The following is an 11,696-nucleotide window of genomic DNA, read 5'->3' on the forward strand; positions in this document are numbered from 1 at the left end:
CCTGCATTTGCCATCTTTCAATTCATTTGTGCTACCTTATTTTTCCCGGACACCGGGCAAGAGCTCAGGAGCCACAAATGCAGACACAAAAGGTCCTTTGCCCTTGCTGCCAGAGGACAGCTAGCTCACGAGAAAAGGCAGAGGGTTCACTAAACTGTTAATGCTTAAGCCATCTGCGGACAGCACAGCTAAATGAGCACCATAACATGCCTCTTGGGACTTCAGGATTCGCGGGTACTCCTGCCCAGATACTGCTGCAGGCCTGCACAGAGTTCAATCCTGCCAGCGTAAAGCATCCAGCTGGTTCCTGTACCTACCTGCTTACCTACGCTCTCCCTCCCACAAGGGGTGAACACAGTGGGTTCCAGTGAGTGGAGTTTGATCCTGCTGGTGCCCAAGTGGCCAGCTGGTTCCAGCACTCATTCACTCCAGTTCCCGCACTCATTCACTGGCGTGCTCTCTCACTGGGAGAGATCAGTGGGCTGAGTAACCGAGGCACTCCTGGGGTGAGTTCCACAAAGGGGTCAGGGAAATATCCTGCTTCAGTACTTCCCAGCTACCTTCTTATCTTATTCACACCATTAAAGGGTTTTACTCCTACACTTGTGTTCCTTGAGTTTAAATTTTATCCCTTGTTTCTTAATCCTGAGAAGTTATCATAATACGAAGAAGTTCACTGGAAGTATAAAAATAGATTTTTAAAGAACTGCATGAAAGAGAAAATACAAACATCACCTAAAACAAAGAAAAGAAACAGAAAATCCTTCTTCCTCATCCAATCTTTCCTTCCTATCTCCAATGTAAACACTTATTCACTTTCAGGTTATATTCTTCTCCTACTCAAAAAAATCAGGTTTACTCAAATATACATGTATATACATTTTAAGTTACAAAGGAAACCATACTACACACCCCCTTCTGCAAAACTTTACATCTGAAAATATATACATATCAATATTTTAATGTCTGCACAGTGTTATGTTATATGGAATATTATCCATGAATCATTTATATAACTAATCCTCTACTGTTACACTATTACAAATAATGTTGGTGTGTGACCCTAATGTGTGCCTGCCTGCACATATACACAAATACATACACTCATGGGTCTTGACATACATTTTATTCAAGACATGTTGAAAACTTGAACTAAGTAGCAGTAGAGAGGAGAAATGGGAGGTATATAAAACTGAACATATGGGAGAATAAGAAAGTCTAGGACAATTCCCAGGGTTCTCTCTTTCTTGGACAAACATATTGTGCAATGTAATGCAATGTGAATGTATTGTAGGATCACATTCACTGAACTAAGGAATGCTGGAGTAGAAACTGGTTTTCATAGGGGAAATAATGACTTCAGTTTTTTATGGGTTTTCAGTTGTCCAAAGAGCATCCGAGAAGAGCTTTCTAGTAAGCAATTAGATACAACTGCCTGAAATTCAGAGAACAGGTCTCAGCTGCCAGGTTTATTCTGCAGTAGACTGTGAAAATAGACAGCCTCAGAGATTACTAGCCAGGTCTAGAAGTTACTTAAAGTAGGATCTGGATGAGTTAGTAAAGAAGCTAAAGTTAGGACTATAAGGCTATAGTTGTATATAGATAGATAGGTCAGTAGGTAGGTAGATAGATAGACAGACAGATAGATATATAAACATAATTTCAACTTTCATTTCAGATTCAGATTTGTTACCTGGGTATACTGTGTGATGCTGAGGTTTGGGGTACAATTGAGCCTGTCACCCAAGTACTGAGCACAGTACTGAATAGTTAGGGTTTCAAGACTTGCCCTTCTCCCTCCTTCCCTACTAAACCCCTCTAGTAGTGTCTATTGTTGCCAGCTTTATGGTCATGAGTATCTACTGTTTAGCTCCCACATACAAATGAGAACACGTGGTTCATTATTATTATTTCTACGTTAATTTGCTTAGGATAATGGTCTCCAGCTGCATTCATGTTGCTGCAAAGGATGTAATTTTATTCTTTTTCATGGATGCATAGTATTCCATGGTGTATATATACTACATTTAACTGATCCAATCCACTGTTGATGGGCACCTACTTTGATTCTACATCCTTGTTATTATGAATAGTGCTGTGATGAACATATGAGTGCACGTGTCTTTTTGGTCGAATAATTTATTCTGGCTATATACCAGTAATGGGATTGCTATGTTGAATATTGGTTCTGTTTTAAGTTCTTTGGGAAATCTCCAAACTGCCTTCCACAGTGGCTGAACTAATTTAGATTCCCTCCAATAGTGTAAAAATATTCTCTCTTCTCTGCAGTCTTGCCAGTATCTGCTATTGTTTGACTTTTTAATAATAGCAATTCTGACTGGTGTGAGATGGTAACCCGCCATGGTTTAGATTTGCATTTCTCCAAAGATTAGCGATGTTGAGCATTTTTTAATGTTTGTTGTCTGCTCATATGTCTTCTTTTGATAAATATCTGTTCATATCTTTTGCCCATTTTTAATGAGGTTATATTTTTTATTGTTCAATTGTTTAAGTTCCTTATTGATTCCAGATATTTGGCCTCTATGAAATGCATAGTTTGCAAATATTTTCTCCCATTTTGTGGGTTGTCTGTTTACTCTGTTAATAGTTTGTGTGTGCTTGTGTGTATGTGTGTGTGTGTGTGTGTGTGTACAGAGGCTCTTAGTTTAATTATATTCCACTTGTCAATTTTTATTTTTGTAGCAATTGCTTTGGAGGACTTAGTCATAAATTCCTTCCCATGGCCAACATCCAGAATTGTGTTTCCTAGGTTTTCTTCTGGATTCTAATAGTTTGATGTCTTACATTTAAATCTTTACTCCATCTTGAGTTGACTTTTTAATATGGTGAAAGTTCGTGGCCTACTTTACTCTTCTGCTTATGGCTAGCCAGCTATTCCAGCACCATTTCTTGAATAGGGAGTCATTTTCCCACTTACTCATTTTGATGGCTGTAGATCAGATGGCTGTAGCTGTGCGACTTTGTTTCAGGGTTCTCTATTCTGTGCCATTGATCTATAGGACAGTTTTTGTACCAGTACCATGCAATTTTGGTTACTATAGCCTTATGGTATAGTTTGAAATCAGGTATGTAATGCCTCCAGCTTTGTCCTTTTTGCTTAGGATTGTTTTGCTTATTCTGGCTCTTTTTTGGTTCCATATAAATATTATAATAGTTTTTTTCTGGTTCTATGAAAAAGGATGTTGGTTGCTTAATAGGAGTAGCCTTGAATCTGTAGATTTCTCTGGGTAGTATGAACATTTTAACAGTATTGATTCTTACAATCCATGGGCATGAAATGTTTTCCCATTTATTTGTGTCATCTATGATTTCTAAGACTTTCATTCTATTATGATTTAAATGATAATACTAGATAGAAGGAAACTACTTTTGCATTGAAATGCTGTATGATAATAATTTATTTAACTGCTGTATAATAATATTTTATTTCTCTTAACACTAAATTCATATCCTTTGATACTCATATTCTTTTATTTTTAAATAAGGACAGATCATGCTTTCAATCCTGCAATTTGTGATTTGGTCAGAAAATCACATATTAATTACAAGAAAATGAGCATATTCTTTTTTTTTTTTTTTTTTTTTATTGCATTTTAGGTTTTGGGGTACATGTGAAGAACATGCAAGGTTGTTGCACAGGTGCACACCTGGCAGTATGATTTGCTGCCTCCCTCCCCTTCACCTATATCTGGCATTTCTCCCCATGCTATCCCTCCCCAACTCCCCACCCCCCCCACTATCCCCCCTCCCCCCAACAGACCCCCGTGTATAGTGCTCCCCTCCCTGTGTCCATGTGTTCTCCTTGTTCAACACCCGCCTATGAGTGAGAACATGTGGTGTTTGATTTTGTGTTCTTGTGTCAGTTTGCTGAGAATGATGTTTTCCAGGTTCATCCATGTCCCTACGAAGGATGTGAACTCCTCCTTTTTAATGGCTGCATAATATTCCATGGTGTATATGTGCCACATTTTTCCTGTCCAGTCTATCATCGATGGGCATTTGGGCTGGTTCCAGGTCTTTGCTATTGTAAACTGTGCTGCAATGAACATTCGTGTGCATGTGTCCTTATAGTAGAACGATTTATAATCCTTTGGATATATGCCCAGTAATGGGATTGCTGGGTCAAATGGAATTTCTATTTCTAGGTCCTTGAGGAATCGCCACACTGTTTTCCACAGTGGTTGAACTAATTTGAAAATGAGCATATTCTTATGCCATATGTTTTGTTGTTTGGGCCACAGCATCAGTTGGAAGGAAGCTCTCTAAGCAGGCAAAAAAAGCATCAAGTGCTGAAAGTGTAAACACTAAGTTATAAAATTCTCATTAAAAACATGTTAACCAAAACAAAACCAATGTCAGTTATAGAAGCTATACAAGAGATGCTGGCTGTTTAGGAGGTTGTCCTCCAGATGCTTGCCAACACAACATTTGATTCTAACCTATATGAAAGAGAATCCACATTTTTGTTTAGTCAGGAAGCCAGGGTTTCCAAAACCAGCCTTGAAGGTAAATGAATCCTCCACTCAGTCCCAGGAATCTCCTATCTAGCTGCTTCATGAGCCTGCCAATCAAAAGCAAGTCACTTGCGTCTGCACCTACCTGCCACCTGGGGCTAGAACTCTAATTGCAGTGAGAAGGGAAAGAAGAAGTCATTCTGACACTGCCTGGGACACTATTTCTCATTTCTTTCACAGTAAGTTTACAGTATTGAAAATGAAATTTCCTCCCAAGTTCAGTTTTAGTTCAGAACAAAAACATACAGTACACTTGAATTATTGTAAAATGCTAGTTGTGGTGGAGCACATCAGAGCACATTTTCTGGATGTGATATTTAACTCTCTCTTTCTCTTGCTATACTGCATGCACTTGGGCAAATTATCTTGCTAAAATGGGGCAGAAAGGGCTTAATGAAATTTAGTAGTCTCCAGCAGCCTGAGGCACGTGGGGGAGAGCAGTATTATTTGATAATGATAATGGTGATGAAGGCACTCATAATTTGGGAATTTCTTACCAAGTCTGAGAAGAGAAAATATTCTGTACATTTACAAATTCTAATAGAGTTAAGCTTAGAAGGTCTCTGTGACAACAAATGGTGTTATTTGGGTTGGAAGAGGTTACTGAGAACAGGCTAAAGTTAATTCCAGTTTTGGATGAGAAAAGAATCTTATTTACTAGATTAAAATATATAAAGGAACACACAGTTTATTAATGAATGCTGATAATTTTACATCAAAATATATTTTCTGAGGTTATAAATTAGATTATTTTTATAGGCTCAATTAAATTACTGGTATATTAATATTTATTTATTATACTTTTTGGTGGAGGCTGAAAATACACAGCAGTTGGAAAGAAAGCATATCATGCCTCCATGGGGTGTTTCATAAATACCAAAGTATGACAATGAATTGTGTACAGGACATGCTTTATTTGTATTTATGGTTGAACTCTATAGAAAATCTTCTCTGTGAGACATTAGATAGGTCCTAAGTAAAATATCGTATCATGTTTACTTGCATGAAACATGCTATGGAAAACTGAAGGTCCTATGAAAAGAAATCAAAATGAAGAATATATTTGCACAAGTTTCCAAGTGAAAGTCCATCAAAGTTTCTTCTGGTCAACTGCAACCAGCTACTATTACATAAGAGGGACATGTTAATGGCCTGATAAGTGTGCTACTGTATTACAAGGTCAGCTTCACTCCATTATAAAATGCTTTGGAAGACTGAACTGATATGTGTTCATCAGAATATAATAGACATCTGCAATCAAATTCTATCCAGAGAATTTTCTAGGCACAATTTAAAGTGTGGACCAAAAAAAAAAAAATCAAACCTAGGGGTATAGGACTCAATTATCTGTGGGAATCAGAACTCATCATCCAATACATCATCTAAAGAACCATTAAAGATTTTACTGAAGCAATCAGTGACAAAAATCAGTGTGTGAGTTCATGATTTCTCTGAGTCTCCTAGTGTTAAATTTGATCATGGGTCATTTCACTTCAATCATTTTTTTTCATCCAAATTGAAAGATATTTATAACAAAAAATAAGTTGTTGAGTAAGATAGGGAAGGAAAAAAGAAACATGAATGAAAATAAAAAGTGAATGCAGCAATGTGTAATACACTGGAAGAAACTTTTAATTTGCAACTTTGCCGTTTCAATGCATTATAAGTTATGAGAATAAAAGAGGAAGACTTTAGTAGAAAATGATGGTAGAACAGGTTTCACATTACTAACTTGACAAGTTAGAGTGGTTACATGAACTCTCCAACAATTATTACCTGAAAGACTCATTCTAAACCCTGAAAGATTAAGCCTTATTAAGTAAAATGCCTCTAGCAGTCAATTCTATCCAAGAAAGCTGAAGCTATACTCTGGGTTCTTCAACCAGCAAGATTTACTATAGAAAATTGTTTCCCAGGCTGGACACAGTGATCCCAGCACTTTGGGAGGCTGAGGTGGGCGGATAATCTGAGATCAGGAGTTCAAGACCAGCCTGACCAACATGGAGAAACCACATCTCTACTACAAATACAAAATTAGCTAGGCATGGTGGCACATGCCTGTAATCCCAGCTATTTAGGAGGCTGAGGCAGGAGAATCACTTGAACCCAGGAGGCAGAGGTTACTGTAAGCAGAAATTGTGTCATTGCACTCCAGACTAGGCAACAAAAGTGAAACTCGATCTCAAAAAAAAGAAAAGAAAAGAAAAGAAAATTGTTTCCCAGATTATATGGTTTGAATATGTCCCCTCCAAAATTCTGGCATTGAAACTTGGTCAATGTGTTGCTATTAAGAGGTGTGGCCTTTAAGAGGTGATTGGGTCATAAGGGTTTCTTCCTTCATGAATGGAATTAAGACCCCTATATAAAAGAGGCTGCAAGTAACATTTTTTTTTTTTTTTTTTGAGACGGAGTTTCACTCTTGTTACCCAGGCTGGAGTGCAATGGTGCCATCTCGGCTCACCGCAACCTCCGCCTCCTGGGTTCAGGCAATTCTCCTGCCTCAGCCTCTGGAGTAGCTGGGATTACAGGCACGCGCCACCATGCCCAGCTAATTTTTTGTATTTTTAGTAGAGACGGGGTTTCACCATGTTGACCAGGATGGTCTCGATCTCTTGACCTCGTGATCCACCTACCTCGGCCTCTCAAAGTGCTGGTATTACAGGCTTGAGCCACCGCGCCCGGCCTAACATTTAGCCCACTTACTTTTCCACCTTCTGTCATGTGAGGACACAGTATTTCTCTTTTCTGAAGGATGTAGCAACAAGGCACTATTGGAAAGCACAGAGCAGCCCTTGCAAGACAACTGAATCTGCTGCCACCTTGATCTTGGACTTCCACCCTCCAGAACTGTGAGAAAATAAATATCTCTTCTTTATAAATTACCCAGTCTCAGGTATGTTTGTTATAACAGCACAAAATGGACTAAAACAATAGATGATGCAATTGTTGAAAATTAAAGAGGTGAGTAAGGCAAATATAGATTGGCAATAGCAGGAAGTCATTACCATCTCTAGGGCAGGAGGGACAATGTGTGGGAGCCAGAGCCATGGTGGAAACATCTTGGTCAGAAGTGGGATCTGAGGGTGAATGGCTTCTTTGAGTGACTGGAGTTATGAAAGAGAAGCACTTGCAGAGACAACAAAGGATGCAGAAGGAAATGGTGAGAAGCAAACAGACCTCCCCTTCCTCCTGTTGGCCACCACCTTCCTGTATTGGGCTTGGGCTGCCATAACTAAATACCACAGACTGGGTAACTTAAAAAACACAAAAATGTTTTCTTACAGTTCTAGGTGCTAGAAGTCCAAGATCAAGTTTCTTGCCAATTTAGTTTCTGGTGAGGGCTCTCTTCCTGGCTTGTAGACCGCCACCTTCTCCATATGTCCTCACATAGCTTTTCCTTGGTACATGTGCAGGAGAGAGAATGACAGAGATACACAAAGACACACAGAGAGATAAAGAGATACAGAGAGAAAAACAAGGAGAGAGAGAGATAGAGATAGAAAGAAAGTGCACATACAGGCTCCCTGGTGTCTGTTATAAGGATATTAATCCTATTGAATCAGGGCCCCACCCTTGTGACCTCATTTAACCTTAATTACTTCCTTGGAGGTCCCATCTTCAAATACAGTTGCATTTAGGGTTAGGGTTTCAACATACGAATTTGAGGGGATACAGACATTCAGTCCATAGCACTGCCTTTGACTAAACCTACTGTGATGCCTTTGGCTGAGTCCCTGAGATAGCAAGGAGTCCTGAAAAATGTCCTGAGATACAGAAAAGCGGGAGAGGTAGAATGGATTAACTTGTACATTCTCTCATAGTATTCTTTTAATCTGATTTTTAATGGAATCTAGAGAAAAAAAAAAAAAAACAGAAGAACTGAGTGAACTTAATATAACTTGGTGAAATATGTATTTCTTAATTACCATAATAGCAGATCAATATATGCTTCCAGATTTGATAGTTGTGATCAAATGGTAGGCTACAGAAAATGTCTAATCTATCACCAAAAAATCTCCCCCTATGTCAGAAGGTTTATCATAACTGGAGCAATATATAAATTTTGTTTCTAGACAGCGAAGATTTGTCTGCTTGAGGAAAAAAATAAACTGTTAGAGGAATAGAATGAAAATAGGATTCTATTCTAATAAACTAGAAAACACATAAAAATAGGTTGGCTTCAATGTTTCCTTATTAATCCTCCATTCCACCCACTCACATTGTGGGGGCAGTGTTGATAGATATAGAAAAGCAACATTCTCCACTACATACAACCAAAAAATAAAGACAGTATATGATTATTGTTTGAACAAAGAATATGTCTTTATCCCCATCAGTACCCTAAATCTGAGGTCATATACAATCCAAACATAGATGCACAAACCTCATTTACAGTTAAAATTCTGGCTTTGCAAACATTCATAAGGGAAATGGTAATTGCTCTTTAGGTCAATTGGGACTTTTTTAGATTAAACTCAAGGAATATTTTCAGGTAACAAAAGAGACAATGTATATGGGTAATTAAAGTCACCAAAAATCAACCCATATGAAAAGTACAATGGCCCTCTAAGTAGGGTGTCCTAGAACACAATGCCTTGCCATTTAAAATTTGATCACAATGAATGATTGAAGACCTCACAATATATATCAAGAGTCTTTAAAAGTCCATTTTTAAATTTATTTCATTTTTGAGAATCTAAGGAAATAAAGTCAGGAAAAGTTTTACATAAAGCTGTTAGTTAAGTCATAATTTATAATATTACAAATTAGAAAAAAGTCTAATTTTTGACAGTATTTTTGACATATTTTTGACAGTAAGAGAATGCTTGAATAAGCTGCGAAACAGAGCTAGAATGCAACCAATAAAACTATAATTATGAAGAGAATTTATTATATGGTGAGGCACAGGCATTGGGTACAATCAGAGTAATACTACAGGAAAGACAGGGCAAAAATGTAGCAAATGTTAATACGCTTTAAATGTTACAAATAATTGTGGTTATCTTTCAGTTTTAGGATTATAGGTGTCTTTTTCCCCTTTATTCTTTTCTTTGTAGTGCATATTTTCTGCACTGATCATCTAATACTTCAGGAAAAAAATAAGCCATATAAAATAATCAGTGCTCCTATCCGACACCTTGTATCTTGTCCTTTGGTGTCTCTCAATCCTGACTTGGTCTGGCGTTTTGGAGGCCAGAGGTAGGAGAACTCAGCTACCCATTTGGCCAGCTGCCCTCTGCTCCCCAGTGCTATCCTAGCCTCTTCACCTACATTTACAATTATTATAATATTTGTTGAGAACCTGTTATGTGCCAAGCATCGGGTTAGATGCAATAAGAAATTCAGAGACGTATGCCATTTTACCTTTATGCTTGCAATTAGGTTTATATTTATTAGGGAGACAAGACTTATTTACTTGAAATAAAAATCAGGAAACAAAATAGCACTTAATCTGAAGCCAAGATGTCCTATAGACCAGTGGCTTTTAAATCTTTCAACGTAACAATGTATTTTACATTGCAATCCATACATCATGGTGTATGTATGTGTGTATGTATACCTGAAAGTAATGTCTCACAGAATATTTGTCATCACTATGTTTAATAAACTTTAATATTTTCTATTTATCCCTATATTACTATTCTACATTATTACATTTAAAATACACTATTAGGATGACATTATTTTTTGTCAGCAGCAGCTTACCTAATAAGTGCTGATGCTTTGGGTCTGAGTGAAGAAAAGAAAAAAGAAGAAAAAAATATGCTAATCACAATCCACTAGATTGATTCCATAATCTATTACTGGGTTCTAATCCAGTTTGAAAAACACTCCTATAAGCAAAAAATTCTGTAAAATGCTTTAAAAAAATCAGTGTAATTCCTCTAAATTATTGGGAAAGTCTGAGTTTGAAAGTAGCATTCAAAATAGTGATGGTGTCCAGATAAGAAAGATAAACCAAGAGAATTAATCTGATAGATGCCCCTGAAGTTTAGAGCTGCTGCTTATCTTGAGGAACATCCAAATAAGTAGAAGTATACTTCAGTAGTTAAGAGTATAATCTTTAGCGTTAGACTTACATGGGTTCAAGTCCGAGCCTGCCTAGATTACTTAATTTCTCTCTATATTTCTCCAGTGTAAAATAAAGATGACTAGTCCTACCTTTTAAGAAAATTTATAGAATTAACTCAGCCAAAATTAGTTGTGCCTGATATGTAGGAAGTACTTACTAGACACTTCCTTTGTTCAAAGCTTGGTGGACTATGTTGACCCTGAATCTTAATGATTTATTTCACCTGGTTCCAAATTCCACAATGATATTGACTAAAACTTATGCCTGCCTCTCATTCTAAAATCTCCAACCTGGCTTATTTCTACTTTTGCCTAACTCCTACCCCTAAATCTACAATCTTCTGCTTTCAACAGACCAGAGTAACAGAATTTAACAAATTCAAGAAGTGGGTCAGACTCTAATTCTTTTTTAATATAGGCCATGCTATGTAATGTAAACTTTATAATATAGGGATGTCTGTTTGTGGTGATAGTGTTTTATTTTTTTAAAGTAATAAATTTAAACACCATATGAAGGAATAAAGAAAAAAAAACCCTCAAAACCAAAAATCATTGTCTCTCCACCACCTAATCTTTCCAATCTACACTTTGTAACAGAAATTTCAAAACAATGTTAAAAAATAGTGGTGAGAATGGGCATCCTGTCATTTTTCCTGACTTTAATTTATAAGCTCATTATTCACTACCAAGTATAATGCTGCTTTGAGGGTAAGAAACATATAAGGAGAAATACCCCTGAATCCCCATGATTTATATATATGAGAAAATAGAGATTATTTTTAAAAGAATTTGTACATTAAAAAATAATTATAGGCCAAGCATGCTGGCTCACACCTTTGGTCCCTTGGCAAGCCGAGGCAGGCAGATTGTTTGAGCCCAGGAGTTTGAGACCAGCCTGAGCAATATAGCAAAAACCTGCCTCTACTAAAAACACAAAAAATTAGCCAGGCATTGTGGCACACACCTCTAATCCCAGCTACCCCAGAGGCTGAGGCAGGAGGATCACCTGAGCCCGGAAGGTCAAGGCCACAATGAACTGTGATCATCACTGCATTCCAGCCTGGGCGACAGTGAGACTCTGTCTCAAAA

The 11,696-nt window shown here is 37.4% G+C and overlaps 1 non-coding gene across 1 annotated transcript; it reads left to right on the forward strand.

The window, feature by feature from the left end:
• Positions 1-10,202: 10,202 nt before the first annotated feature.
• LOC135277112 (small nucleolar RNA SNORD56) lies at positions 10,203-10,273 on the forward strand. The gene has a single exon (XR_010344713.1). It is a non-coding gene; the product is annotated as a small nucleolar RNA SNORD56 (small nucleolar RNA).
• The last annotated feature ends 1,423 nt before the right edge of the window (positions 10,274-11,696 follow it).

The sequence above is a fragment of the Aotus nancymaae genome, unplaced genomic scaffold, assembly GCF_030222135.1.
Source record: "Aotus nancymaae isolate 86718 unplaced genomic scaffold, 86718_ANA_hifiasm-v0.15.2.pri h1tg000029l, whole genome shotgun sequence".
NCBI lineage: Eukaryota > Metazoa > Chordata > Mammalia > Primates > Aotidae > Aotus > Aotus nancymaae.